Source organism: Taudactylus pleione, unplaced genomic scaffold, assembly GCF_031769625.1.
Source record: "Taudactylus pleione unplaced genomic scaffold, aTauple2 ptg000556l, whole genome shotgun sequence".
Classification (NCBI taxonomy): Eukaryota; Metazoa; Chordata; class Amphibia; order Anura; family Myobatrachidae; genus Taudactylus; species Taudactylus pleione.
This window is the reverse complement of record NW_028284958.1, coordinates 13721441-13749157: the sequence shown is the minus strand read 5'-3', so window position 1 is coordinate 13749157 and position 27717 is coordinate 13721441. Positions and strand designations below refer to the sequence as shown.

General features: G+C 41.2%; 1 pseudogene; it reads left to right on the top strand.

Moving 5' to 3' along the window:
• Nucleotides 1-25961, top strand: part of LOC148481901 (uncharacterized) — a 32324-nt pseudogene extending 6363 nt beyond the window's left edge.
• Nucleotides 25962-27717: the final 1756 nt, after the last annotated feature.

Below are 27717 nucleotides of genomic sequence, written 5' to 3'. Positions count from 1 at the left end.
GTACCGGATGCCAGCATTCATGATCACGGCAGTCAGAATCCCACTGCCGACATCCCGACAGGGTTAGGATACAAACATTGGTTGGTCAGTATCCTAATCCTACCCCTCTCTCTACTCTAACCTCTCACCCCAGTACCTAACTCAAACTTCCCCCCTAGTGCCTAAACATAACCTCCCCACCCGCACCCTAAACCTAACCCTCCCCCTTAGTGCATAACCCTAACCCCTAACCCTAACCATTATCTCCCTTTGGGATGAATATGAGAGGTGTCGGGATCCGTTGTCTGCATTCTGAGAACCGGAATCCCCATGGTCAGTATTATGACTACATCCTCCTACATTTTATGCCTGACCTTAACTTTCATTTCTGCTCTATTGCTTCTTTGTCTATGTCCTTACCTTGCTTCTCTGCCCCGTCCTTGTCTCTTGACAGTATTCAGCCCCCGCACAGTACTTGCTGCTCTGCCCTCCTGTGCTGCTGTACAGAAGGAGCCTCCCAGAGCCAGACCATTTATTTTATATTTATGCAATCCAAAAAACTTCAAAAACCAAATACCGAACCGTGAAAAGATCAAAACCGCTACTCGTATTTATCTGGATTTCCCAAGGAGATCAGAACCGCGACTCAGATCTTTCTGGATTCTGGCGAATTCGGATTTCTGGAGAACCGAACCACACATCTCTACATCTTACACGACTATAATAGATAGATAGATAGATAGATAGATAGATAGATAGATAGATAGATAGATAGATAGATAGATAGATAGATATGATCATTCATTAATAATGATGATAATGGGACGAGCAAATAAACATAACGCATATATTTAATGTAGTATGATTTCAACCACAGAACTATTACGTAGATGAAGCGTGAGCGATGGGATCAAAGAGTTGGTGGCATTCAGCAAGATTAATACACTGATTGAGCTTATTGGTAAATCATTGGGCTCAGATTGATGGCTGTTGTTTGTTATCTGTAACTGAAAAAATAAACTAATTGTTCTTTAAGTTATAAAATATTAAAGCCTATGTTGAAGTCTTGAAATTACCTATTGGTTCTAGCAAAGGCTCAAACTAAAGGTAGGTGAGCGGTGCTGCTACTCAGGGCTCAAGACATTGGGGGCGGCACCATTGCTGCCCTGTGACACCTGTATTTGGCATGCAGGGTGCCTGGAACAGAACTTTGCAGCCTATAAATCCATTGCATAGAGTATCCTTAGGTTGATCCCGGCGATCAACTTCTGCTTGTCCCCAGCAACAAGAGCCGCCGAGCTGCTTGAAGCGTCCCTAAAACATTCCAGCTGCTTAGCTACTCCTTGAACCCCGCCCCCTCCTTCTTACATCATGACATCACATATTAGCCAGTACATGATGTCAGCCTTTGATGGCCCTGGTCCTAGCTGGTGAATTTTCTGAAGCTTCCGTTTGCTACTTCCCACTGGTTTGTGTGTCACATAAGGCATGCATGAAAAGAATAGCTGACTCCCAACCATTAAGCCAACCATTAGATACTCTGTAAAGTAGGACTTTTAGCAACTCAGCTTCCTAAGAACTTGACATAGTGCCCAAACTGAGTTTACTTTGAATTATTTCTTATATAACAGCATAATGAACATATAATAATATTTTCATCACCAAAAACATACATTTGTAAATAATAGTAATAATTATAGCAATAATAAATCTTCTCCAGGGATAAGCCACGACCCAGCCTGTGAGTTCATGTGTACTGTGCAAAATGTGTCAGCACACAAGTCACACAAACAGAAGGAGCACAAGCTATTTCACACACTGAGCACTGTGCTCACCTGCCTGTCACATAGTGTATTTACCTTGCAACAAAACACATGTGAAGGTGAAAGGGTGAGACAAGAGAGATTGCATAGACTGGAGAATAATGATGATCCTTAAACATTTTAGCCCCTGCAGAACAATAGGTAACATTACAGATTAACGTGATCTGTCAACACTCCTTTGACCCATATGATTGTGGGAGATCTATTAAGTGCCACCTACAATGCTCTGTTGCTCACCTTGGTACGACTTTGTACCCCCAGTCACAGCTGAGTCATAGGTAAATATTTTCCATGCCAGGCTGCTCTTTCTCTTTGGACCCTATGTGTACTCACTCTGATAACAAAGGTTTTCTTAGCAAAAAGATGGCCCCCATGGAGCCTTGCAAACATTTCTGTCATCCAACACTAGCTGCAGTACAAATAACTAGTCCACTGAATCAAATGTCCAACAATGACTTATCAGTGCTGGGGACGTGCCTCTATGGAGACTAGCTTTGCCAACCATTAGTGTATTTATGATATAAAATGACCTTTGGATGTATTTATTTTTCTTTAAAAGCACCCAGTCTTTCCACATTACAGTTTAGTGGCTTAACCCATGCAATGCCGGAACTTATTTTTCCATGCTCCACTGGAATTTTACATTGTCAGATGAGCTAATGTATTGCTCATACATGATATGTTTTTCCTGCATGCAGAGTAGCTGATTCTGAGTTGGGAGCTTTGCTCCTAACTCAACATTAGGCCCATGAGATTAGAAGACCCAACAAACAAATGCAACAGTGAATATAGAACCAATCCCACATTCTGCATTCTAAAGATAGATAATAGGCTAGTCCACCTTCAGGTAACATTGCTGTTAGATATTGCATGCACTGCTGTAACTTTTAGTAAATAGTAATACACTTTTTATTTTCTAAATGGCATATTTGGTGATGTTTTATGCTCATCGGGCAGAAATGTTTCATTACAATGGGCAGGATGTACTGCGCATTGCACTATGGATGCAGTACATGCCGCCATTTATCAGGTACATACCAGCATTAATAACTCTGGTATGTACCTAGAATTGCAATTACAATAGCAAAGAACAGCTCTTCCAAAATGAGCTGTCCTTTGCAAAGAGGAAACTTCTGGGTTTATAACCCAAATGTCCCTCTGCGCATGTATTGTGTGATGCACATGCCGCGGGGGATGTTGGGGATCCCTCTCGATGAGGAATGCGATAAGAAGCCCATAGACTTCTATTGGGCAATGCCATCTATAGATGGCATAACCCAAGCTAAGGAAAGCAATGCATTCCAGAGCTTGGTACAGAAAAACTAGAAAACTGCTGTTTTCTGAGTTTTGGCTGCATTTTCCCATTAGTATACCCTGCCCAAAAAATGAAAACAAAATAATAATAATAATAATAATAATAATAATAATAATAATAAAAATAAATGCATATGACACTGCATGTGTTACTTGGATAATAAGTATAATCCATGTATAGTAAAATAAACAACTATGCCTGGTAATATAAAGGCATGACTTGAAAAGAGATCAATATACAGTCAAAATTGCAGGAGGGTATGTAAAACCAATATATAAGTATTCTGGAGGTAGAAAGCCCCTTTCCTATGACAGTAAACTGTGATACTGACATCAAATGGTTTGGGTTGCAGATCACCATAGGAAATACAGTACAGCAAGAGCTGGAATGCCCAAGGCTACAGTTCCAGTTCATGGCCATTTTGTGCAGCGCAAAGAGAATATCTGCTCTAACACATCATCTTCCATTATTGAACAAATAAACCCTGTTACTGAAGTTTCCTTCCCTAAACAGCATCCACTCTAATATGCAATTCCTGGAAAAGCCCTTAAAGCACTGAAGTTCCTATCACTTTTTAATGTCTCCTCTATCAGTAAACCCCACCACCACCGCCGCTATGCAGGCTGTTTTTTTTTTTTTTTTCCCAATAAAACTCCTTTACTGGAGTTTTTGAAATTGAGCTTGTGATGTAGAACCCGCTGCGTTAAATTATGATCCAAAGGCTTTGGGTGGTGACAATCAATCAGAATACCTGGGGTAGTGTGTAATGTGCGTGCTCTAAGCAGCATGAGCAGACTGACCCAGGACATGGTCCCCCAGCAGGTTAAATAAATATGATACCATAGACAAGCAGGGAGGATCACATAGCTGCTTCAATCAGCTGTTGATAAAATACAATCTTGCTTTAATGCACGCTGGGCAAGTTATTTAACACTTATAAAACCTGCATCCCTTTTATTTCTCCCAGTGACAAAAAAAAATTCTTTGAAAGAAATGGCCTTTCAAGTGATAGGAAAGAAATGGCTTTCTGTGCTTTGATGCTGGGTGCAATAGACGGTTTAAATTAAGTCCCACAAACTGTAAAAGTACATCTGGAAAGGGACACCGAGCCTTGCTGGAGCTGCAGGAAATCAGGCGACATGTTAAGAACTTAAGTGGTATCAAATTGAGGAAGGTCTCTCTTCTTGTGCAATTCAGCAACTGTCTGGGATCAGGCAATCTGTGCACTTTGATCAGGAAAGGGACATACTAGAGGTGCACAAATAAAGACGATTGACAAAAAAAGTGATATATTTTGTAGGGTTGTAACATTCAATATTGCATACAGGTAATTGAAGTGGAACTACAAGTCACAGAAGGACATGATGTTACTCGCAGTCCCACAACAGCAGGAGAGCCGTTGTGGGACTGCGTTAGAGAACGCTCCTTCTTTTCCTGTAAAGTGTTGGCACTGTGCATTCTCCCTACACACATGAGGGGTCTCTTCCAAAATACTAGATTGCAAAATCATAGCAGGCTAAAGTCTTGTGGCTGTTGATCGTCTAGAGAGAGATTAAAGCACCTTTTGGCTCTCCAGCTGTTGCCTGCTACCTCTCAAATCATGCTGAGTTTTGTAGTTCATCAACAATTTGCTAAATGGAACCTAACACATAAGGCGTTTGCCATTCAATGTGCTCACAAGCCTGACTGATACGTTGTTGGAGGTGGCTGTGGCAGTATTTTATATTTCCTATTACATGAACAAATGAAATGATTGTTTGCATCCAGGAGGAAAGCACACTAGAATTGTTCTCAATGGCTTCCCAGGGTACTTAAAACAGGCTCCATCCAGGAGTTGCTTGAAAAGGCTCTTTACCTGTAATAGACACCCTTAAATGCTCTCCAGAGGCTTGTTGTGTGGATGTAATGGCGAGACACAGGGGCATTTGTCTGTAGTGACCCATCAGGAGCCCCCAGCCTGGGAGCTGAGCACTGTACAACGCCTTGGCTTAATGTAATGGAACAGTGTAGACAAGAGTAAAGGCCAGTCCAGCCCCAGGGCCAACACATGCTTACTCCCTTTTACTGTCATTGCAACATAGCTGTGACTTCATTTTATATTCCATTAATATTTACTGCGACTATTGAGTTCCCCATCACAAAGTTCACCATAAGAACAGCTCCTATGAAACATTAATGGGATAGTGAACATTATAAAACGTCTTACCACCAAGAGGGGAGGGGTGGAGGGAGCAGTTTGTAGCAGACAATTCATTACTGTGTCATATTAACCACAACACGTTCTCCTCGCGTTGGGCCCCGAGTCATTTATGTGCAGGCGCATCCTCATTGTTGAGACATGCAAGGTAGTGGCTCTATTAAATTGGGAATTCAGTGGTTTATAATTAAATTAAATTACACCAGATCAGCAAATCTTTGTAAAAGACTGGACACTTGAACAACCAGCATGATTTATTGTTATTCATTCTTTCTTTCTTTCTTTCTTTCTTTCTTTCTTTCTTTCTTTCTTTCTTTCTAATAATAAAAATAATAATAATAATAATAATAATAATAATAATAATAATAATAATACAAAATGTGATAATCAACAGACCAAGCAATATTCCACATATCTACTTTTATCAGCCTATAGATATAATCAGTTTATTTTCATTAAAGAGTACAATTGCAGGGATTGATTTGTTGTAGCCTTTGTGTATACCCTACATAAAGGTTGCTGTCTTTCCGCTTTGTCCCAAAGCTGTAGACACAATCAACCCTTTTGCTGTTTGATGTTATCTACAAATCACAGCTGTGTTTGAAATACTTTCTAACTCAGATTTGACCATATCGATTTCCTGACGATTATTTGCCTTAATGTAGAAATGATACCCTGCAGATAAGTCTCTGCGGCCAGCCGCCTCACATCTCTGCCATGTGTCAGTGTCTCTTTATCAAGGTGATTAGGCACTTTTATACTTCATTCAAAACCCATTTAAAATTGTACCTACTGCGTAATCTGGCCAATTAATGCGGAGACCCTGAGATAACAAAATAGCTGCGTCCTAGTTTCAATTTCTATTTTGAATTAGGATCTTATGTGTGTGTGGGTATACATCTATCTATCTATCTATCTATCTATCTATCTATCTATCTATCTATCTATCTATCTATCTATCTATCTATCTGTCTGTCTGTCTGTCTGTCTGTCTGTCTGTCTGTCTATCTATCTATCTATCTACCTATCTATCTACCCACAAACACACAGAGATATATGCTGTAAATATAGTATATTTATTTAGAAGGCTATATACTCCTTTTGTAGGTTTCATGTGGCTTTCCAGCTGTTGTTGAAGCACATAAGTGTCAGTATACCAATTGTGCTAATGTAAGCATTAGCTGTGCTGACACTTCCAATGTGCCTGGCCTGGGAGAGATCCCCACTATGAGGGACTGAGCACTGACATTTCCACACAAGAACTGTTTCCCCCCTTCTCCTCGGATTTTTCCCTCCAGCCCTAAACGTGTCAGGCTTTGTCACATGCTCTGTGTGTGTTTTGAGCACATGTGAAGAAAAGGCTGTATGCCAGGTATGGGTGACACAGTGGGAGGATATCCCAGCCTCAGCACAAAGAGTTGGGGGCTGCTATTTGCATAAGGTCAGAGTAACGCTCCTGATAGAACTTTCGCAGCATCTCCGTCGCCTAGCAACGCCGCTGCACTCCTGCTCCCGCACTACTCTGGCTGCTCCTTCCCTTTTCTTCCTTTCACAGCCAGCCTCACAATACAATGTCACCCTTCCAACCTGTGCCTGTCACCCACCGGGTCAGCTCTGTCTTGTCTCTCTCTATACCCCCAGCCCAGCTCTTCTTCTAATCAGGCCAGGGATGAGCTGATTTCATTTTCTACCCTTCCACAAAAATCCTCTCCATTTGGATTTTGTTAATTAATATTAATAATATCCCCCCATTGTGTTATTATTAAATCCCTGATAAGACACATCGGAGCTTAGCGTCAGATGGCAGCACCTGCACACCGGTGGCATGAGAGATGGAGGGTAAGGCAGCGAGCAGATAGGAGGATCAAGCTGTAGGGCAACCCCCGCACCCATCTAGTTGATCCAAGGTTGGGCTCAGCATGGCACTCTCACAATGAAGCCTCTCTTGGCTCTGAGATGAAAGCTAGTGACAGGATACAGATGCTGAGAGCTGGTGTTAATGGAGGGTCATTTCTGGACAATGGTATCCATCACTTGTCTCATGACTTGGGTGTCACATAAAGCCATTTGTGACAATCAGACGAATATTGGAGTGAACCCATCATTATATTACAGAGGAGCTACAGTGTATGCCAACCCATGCATAGGCTAATGTATTATTTATGTATATGTACTAACAACGCAGCCAGATTTAGCAAAAGGTTTAATGCATTCCCCATCAAATCATCTTTATTTTTCTAATAAATGTAATCTACTGTTTGTAAGAAGTCTCTAATCTCCCAGAATAATAGTGCCGAAATATAGGGTGGGGGGAGATGGGGGGGGGACACATCAACATATTTGACAGATTTAAAGTTCATTATTTTACAACAGAGCCATATTAAATTACTAATGCGTGGGTTTGGCTATCGGCGTCCGTGATTCAATTTGTCCATCGTTAATCACGTTAAAGATTCATCTGATTGCAGTATCAACATTAGAAAAAAGTTGGATTACAAGGAAAAGATAATTTATCTGTTGGATACTATAGGGAGATACTGAGACGCTGTTTAACTACTTCACAGCCAGTGGTTGCTGAAGGGGGGTACTAAGGAGTTAACTAGTTGTTAGGAGGCTGAGCTGAGAACAATGGATGTTGCTTGGGGTTAATGATTCCCCCCTTCATTCTCCTGGTGGCATCTCTCGCAGATAAACACTTAGGTAATTGAGGACTGCAGGAAGCTGTAATGGTTAAGAGACAACTGCCTTTGCCTTAATAATTTATAGTGGATATCATTTTTGCCTCTGCCAAATTTGCAGGATGAAATAAACATATCTTATCTGCCAATACTATATATTCTCACCGATTCCCTCCTTGTCTTTTTTAAATGTTATTAGAACATGTTTATAGGTGTAGATTCCCTTGGCGTTACAGGCATTTATAAACATATATTCATTCAAGAATACTGGACGTATCCTCTGTTCCTATATTTTACTCGTATTTCTAACACGATGCTGCTGATGAGCTTAGAGATAACGCTGTGTGCGAGTAATTATGGGCAATCAATGCTGATAAACATTTAAATGATTTTTGGGGGAAATAATGTAAGCGCTATTTACAGTTTTACTCAATTGTGCGTTTTATCCGATGCTAGAGTTGTAAAATAGATTGCATATACCGAGGGATATATATATATATATATATATATATATATATATATATATATATTTCTAAGCATAAGCAGTCCGTGTCTCAAGTATGTTTGGCTGCCCATTGCAGTACATGTCTGTAAATAGGGAACACACATTCAGTGTAGCAGTTTATAGTCTAAAGTGTATGTTTTACTTATAGTAACCACCAACCCTTTTAAACTATGATAAGCCTCACCTCCTGTACTATAGGTATACATGATTAATAGGTACATTTGCAAATATGTTGGTATTTTGAATCTGCTAATTTTACTCTTTTTTTGCATCGTTTTACAATTTATTTATATAATCAAAATTCTCTGTAGGTATTACCTTGTTGCATTTTATTGTTTTGCAAACTTTGGTCTGTCTTTATCCTTAAATTAGCTTATTATTATTATTATTATTATTATTATTATTTTAATTTGGGAGCTTTTGAAATCTGCATTATTGGAAAAGCAAAATCGTGATCAGAAGAGGATAGGTCCACAAATAATGACTTATCTAAGAATTTCTTCAATTATAAAGTAAGTTTAAATTATAAGTAAATCATCCTCATTATATTGTTACTGTCACCTTATACACATGCAAACTATTTTTAATTAAAATAACTATTTGACTGCTCTTGAATCAACATCTTTAGCTTGTTATGGGCTCTCAAAATGCTTCATTAGATATTTGTACTGATCTTATGGACATTATGTACTGAATGTGTATGTTCCCCCCTCGAGTTGACAGATCTGCCAATTAGTTTAGAAAAATATAATGAAAAATGAAAACTTTTTTTTTTTACAATTTTCCTTAGGCAAAATGGCTGTTTAATTTTTTTTGTATACAGACTCACCCATTTGAAACAATCTTACTGCTTTAGTAAAGCATCCTCTCTATAGTGTATTCAAGGAAAAGCCCAAATGGTTGTACAGGGTGTTTAGTTAGGGTCAGACTAAACAAGTTATTAAATGCATTACTTTTACCCAAGCTTGGCTAATCTATGTTCTCTTTCTGTGCCCAGTCAAGCAAGAAGTTTATATGTGTATGTATGTATGTATGTATGTATGTATGTATGTATATGTGTATATATATATATATATATATATATATATATATATATACAAATTTTGTTTCCTCTGTACTAATTTCTTGTTACTGTATAATGTTTCATGCAAATCCTCATTGGCTATAGACATGTTAATAATATGAACACGGGACACAACTACATGTAATGTGCATACAATACACACATTTTACAACCTTTATTCATATTATTACTATTTTCAAATGTAATATTGATGGTAATGGGAAGGTTATTATAAATTATATACACATATACTTTTTCAATCCAAGAGTATATAAGGTTCACCAGCTAATCCACAAAAGCAGAGCACTGGGTTATGTAGAATTATCAGTTCACAGTGTTGAGTACTGTGTACATGCATGTCCAAGGCCAGTGATGTGTAATCGGTGCATGTTCATGTATTTATATTCCTATGTATCTTATGTATGTACACACTTGTATTCAGCTAATAATGTTCATTACTATTTGCTATTGTTCATGTCTTCATTATATATCTACACATAGTATAATAGTCCCTGGTAGGTGTCTGTCCGTTTGTTCATAAAACACTGGACAGATTTTGATGCAGTTTTCAATATTCTATAGAGCATTTGTATGAAACATTAATGTATGACAAAAGGGAGCTGAACAGTGATGATTTTAGTGAAGCAAGATCAGGAAATAAAGGTCCCTGGTAGCAGTGGCGTCACAAGGGGGGTGCAGTCTGCACCTGGGTGTCACCCGCCGAGGGGTGACACAAAGGTGCAGACTCCCCCTCAGTGACAGGAGCCGGGTGCTGCACTGTAGTATTAAGTTCAGCACTCGACTCCTGATACTGAGGGAGCCATCCGGCACTCCATACAGGGACCTCCTGCACGCCCCTCCCCCCCCAAGTAATAAGCACTGGGGTTCAGGCAGTGAGGCCACGTCCCTTCCCACATGGCCACGACCCTTCCCGAGGGACCATGCCCCCTTTACAGCAGCATTCACCTGCGCAACGTGTCCCCAGCATCCCTACCCGCACCCGGTGACACCACGGGGAGGGACGCCACTGCCTGGTAGGCGTCTGTCTGTTTGTTCCGTTCAATCTCAAGTCAATAAAAAAACAGATGTCTGAGCGCTTTCTTGGCTTATGATACCTAAACCATTAAAGATACTGTATATCACAACAATGGACTTTATTTATTCCATGTAGAGATTGATACGTATTATCCAGTTTTCCATAAAAATTGATGTAAGCCCTGTTTACTGATAAAAAATGTAAGTTTTTCCCTTTTTTTACCGTTCCTATGTCAATTATGTGAAAATCGATTAATTTCAAACGAGTCCATTTCCCGCTAACAGTCTGCTTTGTCATGACAATAAATAAAGCACAGGGACAGACACTTAACTTGGCTGGAGTTGACGTAAGTGGACAACTTTACGTGTCCCTTTTGCATGTCACGTCAATACTAAATATTTTCGTGTTGACGTCATGAAGAAACTAATGTCGTCTACAAGGCAATCTTATAAGACCTCGGCTAAAAAAGACTATCGCCGTATATTCAAAATTAGTCTTGTGCAAAGCCGGGACGGGTCGCTAGTTTTTAAATATGCAAATATTCGTCCAGCTCACACAAATTAGATAAATAGTTTATTTACATTATTGACATATTTAACTGTTAATAATTAACTTCAACCCAGCAGCACACCACATACATGTTCATTAATGTAAACATTTTAGAGCAGGGGAATAACTAGAACTTTGGGGCCCCCAAAACAACATTTGGAAAGGGCTCCCAAGAATTTGGGATAGGGATACCCTCCCTTCACTCCCCTCCCCTCCATTATGTAACACGAGCTGCTGGCCTACTCCTTTTCCTCCGCCGCCCACCATTCTGCAATTTACGCCTTGCTCAGAAAGTAAGGGAACACCAGCAGAATTCCCATCTGAGCAGAATTAAGTTTTGAAGCACCAGAATTAAATTACTTGTGGTGTTGGTGGTCACACAACAGGGAGTTCATAAAGATTCTTCCTGATCTTCTTGGGCACTGCAGAGATGAGCAGGGTTTGCAAAACAGCATGGGCGACAGCTACACAAGACTCTCTTAGTTGATATGCCCTGCGGCAACTCCTACCCCTGCTAGCTCTGTCATTTCTCCTTTAAGATGAATGCATATTTAAAACTAAAGACTTGATACTTCTTTGTTGCCTAGGATCAAAATATAGATTTTGATGCAAAATGCATAGCAGACAATCTTCATAAATTATTAGAAGGGGGGAGGTGAGTTGCATTACCTATATGACTGAGCAATGCCATGCACAGTCATGAGCATTGCTCATGACTGTGCATGAGCAATGCCATGCACAGTCATGTTTAATTGGAATGGCAGCACTAATAAGCCATCCCAATACCCACACAGCTGGCCACTATGTTTAGAAGTACGCTATACAGTGCACTGTAATATTGGCATGTACAGTGAAAGGGGCATGTTCAAGTAAAGTTGGGGAAGGGCCATATCTCAATCTCCCAATCACCAAAAACATTTCATTGGTGTTCATACCAGTGGCAGGCGGGCATGACCCGACTCACCATATATGTGGCCAAAAATGCAAATTGGAGGGATGGTGGGACAGCCCCAATTTGCGGGGTAGCTAAGAGGAAGAGGCAACCCTTTAATTTTTTTAACATGGACAATGCATTACAATGTAATGGCCTGGGTTTTTTAGAGTAGAAGCAATGCTTTTTTCTTTTGCTTTCTTTCCAGTTATTTTCTCCTATTCTCAAGGTTTTAAGCACCCTCGGCTCATGGCTTAATACACTGTATTCTCTGTGTTCTATATTCACACACATTAAACATTGTATACTCATGAGATAGGCATGATATTAGTGCTCCTATACAGCATTCCTAAATGAGTCCTAGTGTAACAGAATGTAACAAGGACCATAGGGAACTATAGGGAACCACACTTACAGTCATTTCATCCAATACACAATTTATGTCTTCAAATACATCTATCTATCTATCTATCTATCTATCTATCTATCTATCTATCTATCTGTCTGTCTGTCTGTCTGTCTGTCTGTCTATCTGTCTGTCTATCTATCTATCTATCTATCTATCTATCTATATATCTATCTCTATCTACTCTATCTATCTATCTATCTATCTATCTATCTATCATAAATGTACATATAATTTATATAATCTCTCTCTACTATATATGTACATTTATCTATCTATCTATCTATCTATCTATCTATCTATCTATCTATCTATCTCATATCTATCTATCTATCTATCTATCTATCATCTATCTATCTATCTATCTATCTATCTATCTATCATATATGTTATATAATCTATCTCTACTATATATGTACATTTATCTATCTATCTATCTATCTCATATCTATCTATCTATCTATCTATCTATCTATCTATCTATCTATCTATCATCTATCTATCTATCTATCTATCTATCTATCTATCTATCTGTCTGTCTGTCTGTCTATCTATCATCCATATAATCCTTGCTAGCTCTCATGGTTTATTAATTTGAGGCTGATAAAGGGAGAGGGACAGAAGAGAGCATTGTGAAGGATGAGTAGCAAGTCATGATCTGCAGAGCTGCCTCTAATCACTGCTGGTTACTTTATGAAGAGCAGGCAGCATTAATAGTGAAGCAGCTCTGAGAGGCTGATCTGATTAGAAAGGGCACACATCTTCCTCGCACTGCAGCCTCTCTCCCTTTCTCTGTGTCTTTCCATACAGTGCTAAAGATGCCATGTTTCAAGTCCTGCCTCAGATTACTGATTATATCAAGAATTCTGCTAACACCTATCATTTCAAGTCATCTCTAGTCATCTTCGTTCTGTCTTCAAAACATCCAGAGCATTTGTGATTCCACTTGCTGTTTCTACTTATTGAGTTCTCCATGTCTCTCTGCAACTTGTCATAACCTGTAATAAATGCCCTTTTGTGGGGAGTTAAAGTCCAGAGGGCACCCGCTCCATATCCATCTGACAGGGGAGAGGCAAGGAGCAGGTCTCTGGCTTTCTTCTATATCTGTTCTAGTCTTAACTCTTTGTAGCCAGCAACCAAGTCCTTCTGTTTACATTAGTTTTTGTACAAGGACTGTTCTCTGCCTAATATACAACATGCAGGTATGCTGCAAGGTTGATTGCATCCAGGTATCCTGGAATAATGTGTAATAAAGGAAACTCAAGTAGTGCAAAACCTTAAAATAATATTTCCTCTTTGGTGTTTTAACTAGTGATGTGCGCAGACCCCAATGTTTTGGTTTTGGGTCTAAATCATCATTGTGTTTTGGTTTTGTCAAAACCACCCTCAAGTGCTTTGGTTCGGATTTGGTTTTGGATTTCTTTCAAAATGATAAAAACAGATAAAATCATGTAATTTGGAGCTGTGTTTGTTCCTTTAGTATTATTAACATCAATAATATTAATTTCCAGTCATTTCCAGACAATTTCGAACACCTCACAGCCCCTGAAATCACAAGGGAGGGATTTAAACGCAATACAAAACGTTTTTTTAAATCTGAGTTCCGAGTCAGTACTTGGTTCTACTTGGATCCCTGAAGTGATTCTAAACTGGGACTTGATTCAACCCGGAACCCTTAAGTTCAGGTTTGTTCAGTTTTCTCAAAAACCAAACTGCTCATCTCTCATTTTGACTAGTCATTTTACTGAAACTTACAGCCGCCATGAGTAGCCCTACTTACAATATCAAAAAGCAGATAAATCATACAACCTTCCATATTGTTATAAGATAAAAATGTATAAAAATCTATATGGTTTTAATGGACTGCGCTTAGTATGTAATAATGTAACAGAAAGCAGCTCAATTCTAAACGAAGAATGATTTTAACATATAGAATGAGCGTTGTCAAAAATGGAATGGACAAACAAATAAACAAACAAACATGAACACCAACACACAATACACACCACTGAACATATGAATGATGTTTAAGCTCTTTTGAGGATATTAAAAAGCAGGTCCAGGCAAGTAAGCAATGGTGATGCAAAGTCCAAAGCAGACTATCTGTCCCTACCTGTGTCTTTAATCCTGAGCGCTGGCAACGTGTATTTTCCTCTTGCCAGTGCACCGCCGATAGGCGTGAAGTGTATTGGAAGGACGGCGGCGGGTGTATGTAGCGGCACAAAGTGACGTCAGCAAGCCAGTGAATCAGTCGGCAACAAGTTCCGCTCCTCTGCCTTCACTTAGATAGTGGGTCCAATGCGTTTCATACCTGCCATGGTACTTTTTCAAGGATGTATTCTGGTCATTCTTTACTTCCTTATATTGACAAAACTTTATTGAAAAATTGATAAAAAACCGGAACTGGTCATCATTGAAATGGCCGAAATTGGCGGTAACCTCATATTTTTTATGAACCATAAGGTTACCGCCAATTTCGGCCATTTCAATGATGACCACTTCCGTTTTTTTATAAATTTTTCAATAAAGTTTTGTCAATATAAGGAAGTAAAGAATGACCAGAATACATCCTTGAAAAAGTACCATGGCAGGTATGAAACGCGTTGGACCCACTATCTAAGTGAAGGCAGAGGAGCAGAACTTGTTGCCGACTGACTCGCTGGCTTGCTGACGTCACTTTGTGCCGCTACATACACCCGCCGCCATCCTTCCAATACATTGCACGCCTATCGGCGGTGCACTGGCAAGAGGAAAATACACGTTGCCAGCGCTCAGGATTAAAGACACAGGTAGGGACAGATAGTCTGCTTTGAACTTTGCATCGCTATTGCTTACTTGCCTGGACCTGCTTTTTAATATCCTCAAAAGAGCTAGTATAAAAATCTATATTAATATAATAATATACGGTGTGTTCATTTGCTCTGCAAACTCATAAACGTAAAAAAAGAAAATGTGCTGTACTACAGAATGCAGAAATCTAGTTAATAAACATACAGAATCACCCTTTCTAATAAATTAAAATGGTTAAACAGTAGCAGTTTTAGGTAAATAAATAAACAGTAGCAGTTGTAAGCAGATAAATTTAACAAAATTGTTGCAGTCTTGATATTCTAAATAGGACTCATCAGCTCATGCTTGGTGCTGTGATCCTACTGATTTTGTGGTTAATGCCCCCATTTATTAATGATCGTACTTGCAATGCAATCTGGGCATGACAGTACTGCACATGATCACATGGTATGCAGCCAGGAAGCCGACAGTCGAAATGCCGACCGCCGGCTTCGCGACTGTCATATCCTGGCAAGGTACTAATGAATGGCATCAAAATCCTGACGCCTATCATTAGCCCTACGGTGCAAGACCGATGCCCGGCATACCAAACGAAGGTAAGCTGGGCGGCAGCACCGGACAGCTGTGCGGGGGGGAGGGTTAGGTTAAGGGTTCCTGGGGGGGACTTAGGGTTAGGCACCCCCCCGGGAGGATTAGGGCTAGGCTAGGGAATGGGGGTGTTAGGGTTAGGCACCCCTCGGGGGGGAAGGTTAGGTTTAAGCACCCCCCGGGAGGGTTAGGTTTAGGGTGCGGGGAGGGGGAGGATAGGTTTAGGCAACCCTGGGGGGAGGTGAGGGTTAGTCCCGCTGACTGCATATGTACAGCCGCCATTGATGGGGGAGGGTTCCGGGGGAACCCTCTCCCGGCTAATTATGCGAAGTGTAGTCCATAGGCTACAGCGGCTAATGCCATTTTCAGATGGCATTAGCTGTGGGGCCAATATCCGGAATGCATTGCATTTCGGATGCTGGTAAATTTGTCAGCATCACAGCCCCCATAGAAACCTATGGGGGATGCGGCCGCCAGCGAGAATGGAGGGATCGCAGCAGGTATCGGAGATACCTGCTGTGGTCTCTCCTTCATACATCTGGGGGAAACTTAATATTTGCAGCTAACCCCGAAAATGGGTGTTTTTGGGGATATAGCCACAATATAGAATGATAAATGGGCCCCTTAGAGTCATAGGGGTCTATTTACTAAGCAGAGTTAGAAGACAGAGTGAAAAGTGATAAGGTGCCAGACAATCAGCTCCCAACTGTCATTTTTCAAACACAGCCTGTGAGATGACAGTTAGGAGCTGATCGGCAGGTACCTTATCACTTTTCACTCTGTCTCCTAACACTGCTTAATAAATAGACCCCATAGTTTTTAACAATAGCTTTCTTAAGCACATTGTAACAATAGGCAATTCCTCCACGGTGAATCATCTTATAGTAATGACAAAGTTGCACGAGCACACTATTCAGTGTGAATGAATGCATAATTATAGGGTAGAAACCGGTTATGCAAATGATACTGGCCGCCTGCCCCTGTATCTATGCATTGTCTTAACGCTTGTTATGGAAAAAAGGATATCAAATGTTAAACTTCTGTCAGCGGTGTCCTGCTGGTGGTTCTTACCGGTAAGTGATGCAGCATCTTACTCGCCACATGCAGTGAATGCCTCTTGCCTTCTGACCTGCTTCTCTCCTCCAGTATGTATTTATTATTATTTACCACATATTTTAGTCTTATTAAAGCTTTGTCTTGTGTCTTTATTCAACCACAGAAAGGTCCCATTGTTGGCTGCTCCCCCAACTCCTTCCTGTAATCAGGTTCTATACCGCTCAAGTATCACACATTCTATTTGACCTCCATGCCCCGTAGATCACTATTTCGCGTTAATTGCTAACTAAACACTAGTCTATCATTTAGACATCTACCCCACTATAATGCATTATATATTATATATTAACAAATCTATTTACATTTATTTATACTTTTCCTTAGTTATCAAACATATGTCCAAGATCAGACCCTTTTCACCCAGGATGCTACTAAAACCCTCATCCACTCACTGGTCATCTCCAGATTGGACGACTGTAACCTCCTCCTATCTGGTCTCCCTGGCTCCCACCTCTCTCCACTCCAATCTGTCCTCAATGCTGCTGCTCGGCTAATCTTCCTCTCCAAATGTTCTACATCTGCCTCCCCTCTCCTACAAGCCCTCCACTGGCTCCCCTTCCCCTTCAGAACCCAAATTCAAGGTTCTTTCACTCGCTTACAAAGCCCTCCCCCATTTCTTTCCCATTTACATCTCTGACCTCATCTCTCTTCACACTCCTGTCCGCCCTCTTTGCTCAACAAATGCATGATGTCTCTTTTGCCAACTGATTACTTTCTCCCACTCTCGCCTCCAACATGTGGCCTGTGCTGCTCCCTACCTCTGGAACTCTCTCCCTCTCCCCATCAGACTCTCCAGAAATCTTCAAACATGTTGTCTAGACCCACTACTTCATCAAAGCCTTCCAGCTCTCATCCTAACCCGCCGCTGCATGCTCCTTCCTCCCTGTCTACCCCATCTGTGTCCACCTGTTTGTCTGCCACCCCCCCTCCCCCCATGAGAATGTAAGCTCTCATGAGCAGGGCCCTATACCCTCTTGTGCTTCTCCATACTTATACTTTCATCTATTCCTTACTCCTCACTAGGGCACCTAACGCTTGGTTGCTTCCACCCTGTTGCTTATTTGAGTGTTATGATTGCTAATGCAGCAATGTGTATAAACCATGTCCTTGTCTACTTGTCTTGCATTAAATTGTACTGTAAGTCACTGGGTTCTTGTTCACTTATTTATGTACTTAGTAAGCGCTGTGGAACTCTTGTAGCACCATATAAATAAGATAATAATAATAAAAGCTTTTTACTACACAACGATTATGTTAGAGATCTTGTATATAGTACATGTAATGCTTACATACAGTACAGTTTAATAGGCATGATATTCTAAAAAATTACTAAGCCAATCAGAAGTTAGTTTTTACTATAAATCCCAGTAATGGCGCGTATCATGGACACTGAGCTTTGTGTGCATACACAGGCTGCACAACAAATATGCAGTGGCCATTACTGGTAATCTTTCTAGGATTCCATGGCCGAGACTGTGCCCCCAGCAATGATATTGTTACGATGGTGCCAGTGTATACAGACTATAGCCCGCACTCCACAGAGACCATTCATTCAGATTAGTGTGTGTACTTAAAACACTCTACATTTGTTCATCTTGCTCTCTATCAGTATAATCCACATACAACGAATGTTCTATTTATTTTATACATATTTACATTTACAGTCTACTTATAATATATCTTATTTACTATCTTAGCATGTAACCATGACAAAAAGATTCAACATCACACGTGATTACATAATGTTGTGTAAATTCTGTGTGCTGCAGTTCCTCATTGCTGAGCAGTCAGGAGGAGTATGTATTGTGTTTGCACTGTGCGTTGCCTTCTGTTTTATCAGGCTGCATAGTCTGTGTGATGATATCAGAAAGATTTGTTTCTTGGTCCAGCCAAGGAAAGGTCATTCTAATAATACCCAAGGTCACTGTAGGGAGCCAGAGTGTCTCCCAGTCATTTTTCATTTGGTTGCGGCACTTAAATAGCAGTCGCTGGCAAATTGGAACTAGTGTCTTGTGATGTCACCAGCACAGGCCAGAAGATTATAAGGGCAGGCAGGGGACAGACTTGTGGATTAAACTCCTGCAACCATTGTTAACTAGTTCACTTCAGTACTTAGCACATCACTAAGTGTCACTGCTAAACCAGTGCAGAAATAAATGACTGTATATAAGTCAATATTTAGTATAGTCCATCATAATTCTATTGTTGATTTATTTCACAGAATAATAGCAAAATCCTAAATGATTATTATCTTTGAAACAACAATAATAATTTATACAGGTAAAAATCCTACAGTTTCAGGATCCTGGGCAAATGCCAAAATCTGAGTTGGGGTGTCAGGCTTTGGCCTAGGATCGGCCAATACTCACCCCAGCACCAGCTTCCCCTGACTTCTCGTGCAGTCAGACGTTAGGTGCCGCTGCGGGTGACGCGCTGAGGATTTTGCCTTAGTTACCCTTGGATTTTTATGTGCGGCTGTGACTTGGTTACTGCCGTAATGGGCGCAATCATGATAATCTGCATCACCTGACTGTTATTTCATCCAACGATAACGTGGTCTCAGTCAGCTGACACCGAACCCCTATGAACTGCTACCTTAGGGTATATAAGTAGGCTCGGGACACCAGGAAGTTGTCTATGCAACGTCGTCACTTCCAGTGTATGCTTGTTGTCGTTCCGTTCCAGGTTCCTGTTCCTTGCTCTCCAGTGATTTCTATTGCCATCTCGGTTCCACTCTCCGGTGCGTTGAGATTCACACGCTGTGTACTCAGTACACATAATCGAGTACAATTACTGAACCACTCCCCGGTACGTCTGGAGTCGCACATTGTGTACTCAATACACACTACCGAGTACAACCACTTAAACACTCTCCGGTGCGTCGGGATTTGCATGTTGTCTACTCAGTACACACTAATGAGTACAATTGCTGAAACACTGTCCGGTGCATCTGGATTCGCATGTTGTGTACTCAGTACACACTATTGTGTACAATTGCTGAACCACTCACCAGTGCATCTGAATTCGCACACCGTGTACTCATTACATCTCCATTCTAGACATATCTCTGAGTCCACCTCCTGTACCATTGGTGCTCCAGTATCCGCACTCCATGCAGCCAGTGCTCTCCAGGTCAGCTCAATCACCACCCTCCTCCAGTGCCGGCAGAGTGTCCTACTCCTTTGTGGATCTTTCCTCTGGTCTCCCATTGTACCACTTCAGGAAACAATTCCCTTTGTGCCTATCCTGTACCTGTGGGTATAGAAACCGTACTTCCAGTACCATATTTCCCACTCGCATCGGATACCTGACCAAATGACCGCGACCTGCTTGTCGGAGTAGCTGAAACCCATATCCCATTTGGAGGGGTCACTGGTGAACACCTCCCAGCAGGTTAGACTCTGCACCCTTGGTCATGTCTCGTCAATGTCCGATACTTGTGGATGAGGAGAACGTACATCCAGGCCCCTCGCCTCCGATTTCTCCCTCAACCCAGGACCACAGCTTTCAGTAGGGGATTCCATGGAGTCAGGCATGACATGGGGCCTCTAACAACACCCAGATCACAGCAAACCTCCATCACTATAACCAATATCACTGCCCATCTAAAATATACACGTACACATATAATACACAGATCACATACAGTGATCAACTCAACAATAATCTAACAGCACATAGACATCATGCATACACCACAGACATTAACCACACACTTAACATGTAAAATTAGAGATGTGCACTGACCCCTGTGAATTGGTTTTGGATTCATCTTTGTGTTTTGGTTTTGCCAAACCACCCTCACATGTTTTGGTTTTGATTTTGGATCAGGAATCTTCTAAAAAAATTCTTTAAATTGATAAAAAGTTTTTAAAAACAGCCAAAAACAGACCCACCTGGGAGCAGTATCTCTTCTCATATTCTGCTTGTAAGAGATAGGGACATGCAGAACATAATAATAGGGAAAATGACGCAAGCACCAAGGGTTCGTGAATATTAATTCTTCTGGTGCTGGTGTCATTAAGAGGACATCAGGCAATGATGCATTTACAGGGAGCCAAGGAAGCAGGTTAGTAGCGGCCTAAACCTCACCTGTATCAAAGGATGTTGGGGATTTATAATAAAGGGGATCTAAGAGGCCCTCCTTAAAATGTATTAGAAATTATTACCAACATTTTGGACAACATAGTTCCATGTATCCAAAACTTTTATTTTTAATTTTGTTCTCTTGAAAAATAAAAGAATTAAATATCACTTATAAACATACACATTGGTTAAACATCAACTACGTTACGGACGGGATATGTTTAGTATCCCAGAGCAGGGGATGCCAGTGCTTAGAAAGAGGTTAGGTTTAGGCACTAGAGGGGCAGGTTAGGTTTAGGCACCGGTGAGGGAGGGTTAGGGTAGGGAGGGGGGAGGGTTAGGATACCTAATGACAGGTGTCGGTATCCTAACTCTGTCAGGGTGCTGGTGTTGGGATTTTGTATCTAGGATTGTATTTAAGATCTGTGGGTAGAGAGAGACATGATTTGTCTTTTATTTATTTATCATGAAAAATACATGCACCTGAAGACATCTGTAGCTTGTGGTTCAATATGGTTTATTTGAAAGGTGTTTATGAACAGAAATAAAGATTTGCAGTAATGTATAAAGCTAGTAGATGTTACCAGCAGTGTGGAAGTATTTTGCCTGTCATCATACAAAGGTGCTAAATAGAATGTAAATGTAGTTTAAATGGGGGAGTTGATCAAGTGTGCTCTCCATATGAACAGGTGTATTAGAGCTCAAGCAGACTAAATGCTTGCACCTGTTCTGGCAGTGAGATTTACATGCATTATGACCCACTGTCAGATGTGTACCCTGAGAAGCAATGTAATAATGTGAGTGCCCAGTGGTGGGGACAGAAATGGGGTCCGCTCACCTGTCCCTGTAAACAGGTGGTCCTGTGGGGAAAGCCATCTTCCTCCCAAGGAGTGCTATAGAACATCAGTGTGGTGCTGATGCAGACAAGCCTGAATCTGCAAAGATTCAGGCTCGTCCAAAGGGGCTGAGACACTTTGAATTTGGTACCATTCACGAGCCAAGCAACCAATCGGTGTAGGCTGTGGCAAGTCAATTGGGCTCACTGTGTCATAGCTCCACCCTTATATTAGACACCGCTAAGTGGAATCAGTTTGTCCGGTGGCTGCAATGATAGAGGAGAGTTCCAGCAACACGGGAAAACACCAGAAGATGCCGAGCGCAACAAAAGAAGCTAGCCCAGTGGCAGATGATTGGAGTAAGTGCCGAAGCTGTGGACCGGAGAGGAATGCAGTAGTCAAATGCAAATCAGCTTTACAAAGCACCCCACTGCAGCCTCTCCCATCAATCTGTGTAGGCGGCTCTGGGCCATCACTACCTTTTTTGTAAGGCCTCCCTAGGCTCCCATTAGATCAGGCATTAGGCCCGCACCAGCAAAAGGAACCCTCTGGAATTAGACCTTTGCCATCTAAAGGTCACACTAGTTTGGGCGTTAGACCAGCATCACCAAATGGCCCCCTTTAGTTTGGGCATTAGACCCGTGCCATCTAAAGGCCTTATTAGTTTGGACACTAGGCACATATAATAGATAAGTCTGTAGGTAAATCTAACGTTTCTGGGTTTGCAGAGTGTAAAGCGACTGCCCGGCTCTCACTTATCTCATACCATTTCTCTTGTGTGTACTGCTAACTGGCTCCCATGTGCCCTGAACTTTCACACTTAGGAACTAGAGGCCAGCTGGCACAGATAAGAAGGAACTTCCCTGGCGTATACTATGCTAGTGGTCCTAATTTTCAGTATTGTGTCATTGTGTGCTGTTAATTGTAAGAAAGGACTGTACCTTCTTCATCACTGTGATTTTCTTGTGATCATTTGTTGTGTTTTGTTTATAGTTAGTGGGGTTAATACCTATTTATAGAGAAAGGCCACTTAGTACACCACACCTGTAGTTAGCTTTAGTCTGTTGTTACACTATGCGAGTTGAGTTAGGTGTTGTAGACGTAGATATTAGTTGGGTTAGTACTTCATTAGGACAGAGACCCCTGGAGAGTGACCGGACCACCTGAGAATTAACACCATCGGAGGCATGGAGCCCCAGCATCAGCATTAGGGTAAGGTAGGGAAAGCTTTATGTCCATACCTGCTGATTTTCTCTACACTGTGAATCCTATACTTTTTCAACAAAAGGGCTGTTTTCCATGTTTTGACAGCTTTGTTTGATTTATCTTTTATTTTATTATTATTATTATTATTATTATTATTATTATTATTATTATTATTATTACTTTATTCTATTTTACCTTCATTTCAATTATATATATTTTAATTTTTTTTTCATCTTTCAGTTTTTGTTGCCATTTATTTTTATTTATATATGTCTTATTTTTAGTTTTATTGTCATTTGTTTCTTGTTAGTTATCTCTATTTCCAGTTACCATTATTCTAGACACTTTTATACACCATGTTATTAACACGGTAACATAGTGTTTTTAACAAAAAACTATTTTACTCCATTAGGACCAGTAAGATGTAAACAGTTTGTGAGGGAGGTGTGTCCTCTCCTTTCTTGCAGGTCACTGCAACAGACGTCACTCAAGGTTATTATTATTATTATTATTATTATTATTAATAAACATTATTTATAGGGCACCACACATGGTCCGCAGCACCGTACAGAGGGCAAAACAATAAGACAGTACAGGGTAAAACAGTACAGTACAATACAGTGTACAAGTAACAATTAGCACTTCAAATCTCAACACCGCCACTGATGCAGGGGTGCAATGGAAATATTCAGCATAGAATGAAACCTATAACTATTGGCATGAGCGCATAAAACGGGTGACAGGACTAGAAGCGGTGAATGTGTTCCATGTAGAGTATTTCCTTGCTAACTTCCAGATGCCAGTGGACCTTACATTTTGGTGTAGGGTTGCAGTATCACCTAGTGTGCATATCATTATATGTGAAACTCGGGATCTGACGCCAGGAATGATCTTCCATTCTACCCCGAGAAGAGCTGTCTCACTATGGAGCCCAGCTGTGAACAGGGGATGCAAACGGGAAGCCGGCTGACATTATACCGACAGCCGGCTTCCCGACTGTCATATCCCGGCAAGGGTGAAATGCCCGGCGTCTAGATGTAGACGCTGCTCATTTCACCGATGCCGGGAGACCTGCGCCCGGCATTCCGATCGAAGGGATGCCGGGTGTCGCGAGCGGACAGCCGCGGGGGGGAGGGTTAGGTTTAGCGCACCCGGGGGGGAAATAGGGTTAGCCACCCCCCGGGAGGGTTAGGCTAGGGTGAGGGAGGGTTAGGGTTAGGCTCCCCCTGGGGTGACTTAGGGTTAGGCACCCCCCCCGGGGAGGCTTAGGTTTAGGCAGTGGGGAAGGGGGGGTTAGGGTTAGGCACTTACAGGGGGGATTAGCTTTAGACACTTGGGGGGAAGGTTAGGGTTAGGCACCCCTAAGGAGGGTTAGGGATAGGGGGGTTAGGTTAGTCATTACTTACCTTACGATGATCGGGATTTCCAGTGCTGTCGGGCTGCCGCTGCTGGGATCTGTTCCAGTGTCTGGCTGCTGCTGCCGGGAATCAAACCGTCGGCCTTGCGGCCGGCGGTGTTTCATACCGATTCCGTGAACAGAGAGCAATGGAAGTAAACATACTCTCCTTTCTGTTATTTCTAGGAGAAATGTCTCGGCTCTTGTAGTGATTTGTGTCATCCCACTGGACGATCACCGCGTGGAAGCAAAAGTTCTCAAGGTGAGCACCCTAAGTGATCCATCCTTGGAGTACCAGCATTTTACAATCAAATGGTTATAATACACATATCTGGCACATACAGTAAAACATCACTGTTCTACCCTTAATTCTCAGACATTTTTCGTGTTTTAAAATCATAGATGACCAGCAGTAAAGCATCAGTGCTGGCCCGCCATCCACTTCCATTTACACTGGAGTGTAGGGTGCCAGCCTGCAGAGGGCACAGCCAGGAGCAAGACAATCTCTGTATGATGCAGCCCAGTCCTAGCCCAGCACACATGACTCAGAGGAAGGATTCCAGGGCTGGGGCTCTTCCTTCACACAGACTCCTCTTCCCCTCGTAAACAGCACACCAATGAGCAAGTGAAACACCAGGATGGGTACTCAGTGAGCTGCTTACAAGTCGTAATAGAATCTGGCCACCCCTGGATGGATGGATGGATGGATGGATGGATGGATGGATGGATGGATGGATGGATGGATGGATAATTAGACAGACAGACAGACAGACAGACAGACAGACAGACAGATAGATAGATAGATAGATAGATAGATAGATAGATAGATAGATAGATAGATAGATAGATAGATAGATAGATAGATAGATAGATAGAATCACATGCACACACTATACTGTGTTATGAATGTGTGAGTAATTACTCATTCATCATGTAGATGCCTCTTTGGCAAGCAGAGTGTTTAGCACATTGTAGAACATTTAACTGTCTGGCCTCTTTAGTGAGAGAAAAGCAGGGGATGAGAAATGTAATGCCCTCTATCACTTCAATTACTGAGGAGAACTTCCAGCGGCTGCCGCCATGACTTCATCAGGGTACCTTTGCTTTCTCATTTCTCATTCCCCTCATTTAAAGCAGATATTCAGGACAGTCTGTGCCATAATGCTGATAAAGATGACATTTCAACAACTTTAGCATCCCATTTCAATTACCGACCCCTTTCAGTGGCACCAGATCAAAATGTAATTTGATGTCTGCCTTTCTCACGATGAGATATCTGTCTTTTATGTCATGTTTAAAGTACAGCTCTATACTTTCTTCCAGGGAAATATACTGCACAATGTAAGTTCTCATTGCCAGGACAGGGAATGTTTTCTGTATCTGTCTGCATCTCTGTATCTTTTGCTGATGAAGGCTGGGATTTCCCATGAGGTAGAAGAATATGGGGTGAAAGGTGCATAAAATCAGTAGGAATCCCAAGAAAATATACAAATATACATATTATATTCAGTTACTAGCATTGAGCATGTATTATGTATGTGTGCGTGTGTGTGTATGCGCATATGCGTGTGTCTTACCTACATTTAAATTGTACTGTCTGAGACATCCTGTAGAGGACCTAGGGGTAGGGTACCTTGAGTCATGTCATCATAGCTCCCACCCAAGGGTGGGGTCATGATTTTGCTATTCATTATTAAATGCACCATCATGCTCCCAAACTGACTAATTCACTGGGGAAGTTAGTGGCAACAAGGAGACTGACCTACTCTCTTGGGAGTGCGGGAAAAGTCCCCATAATCCTACAGTCTCTGGGACAGTACTTTTTATATAACAAGCTAAAAATATAGTCAAAACCTTAGCGCAAGAAAGGAGCAGCTGATATTCTAACCAGTGTTATAAAAAACTGGCCAAAATGAAGCAATATAATATAAAATGAAATCACGCTCCACTGGGGGGATATAAATACAGGATGTATATTGGTTACCCTCCTACTTCCAAATGGGATCCAAAATGTCCAAGTCTTTATAGATTCTCCGAGGTTGTTCTCTCCACCATACCATAAAAAACAGAAAAGAGTCTTATAGTGTAGTATATTCAAAAAACAAATATCAATAGAGGGAATAGGTGCAGAATCCAATATGGAGGTGGATAGCTCTGTGTCTTTAGTATTCAATGGAGCAAAAGGACCAGTTCACAATACACATTTGGCCTGTTCGCAGGTTACCATGGTAACCGCGTTAACAATTCAGATGGGAGTATAAAAAAAATTATAACATTATGAAGTTATTTGATGAGATGGTAAGCAGACAAGCCAGAAGAAATAAGAAATAAAGGAAATGGAAATAAGAAAAGATAGTGTAAAAGGAAGATAAAAAGGAAAGTATCCTTGCAGCAACAATCAAACCACAAACCCCTCCCTCAAAATCATTCTGGGACCCTACGTCATTTTTCTAAATAATAAAACACTTTATATTAGGTATTCAGGCAGAAACACACAAATCACATTGATCTGTGTATGTTTCTACCAAACTCATAGCTCAGGAGGTAGTCTATTTGAAACATCAATTTATCAGTGAGTTGCAACTTTTTCATGTAAAGTACTTCCTAATTTGGCCGATAGTGAGTTTAGTCGAGTTTGCAAACTCACATGAGTTTTAACAGTAAGAAAAGAAAACTCACTTCCAAACTCACACCTGTTTGCTCTTAGTAAATTTGCGAGTTTGAAAAACAGGCTAAACCCGCATGACTGCAAACTCACCCAAACTCACCCAAACTCGATTCTTAGTAAATTTACCCCTAGTATCCTATTGGGCAACACCTCCACCTGTCCTCTTAGAAGGCTTAATACATCGCCCCAGCACTTACATTTAGGGCCCGCATAACCGGGCGTTGGAAAACAATGCTGGTTAAAACTTTTACCTTTGTACATACTATAATAGACCAATAGAAGCACATCCATTAATGAGACTCAAGCCTTCCTCACAGCATAGTTATCAATGCAATCAAAGATTATTCCTTCCCATAGAGTTCCATTGTTCTTTACCAAGGTAACATTAAAACTGACGCAAAGCAAGGTGAAGCCGAACACTTGTTAGAAAGTTCATGTACAGGTCCATTTGCTTATAAGCATCAAAGAATGTTCATTAAACAATTAACATTAAAACTCATTTGTATGAGGCCTTACGCAGGGACAAGGATAAATATAAAAATGTCACTT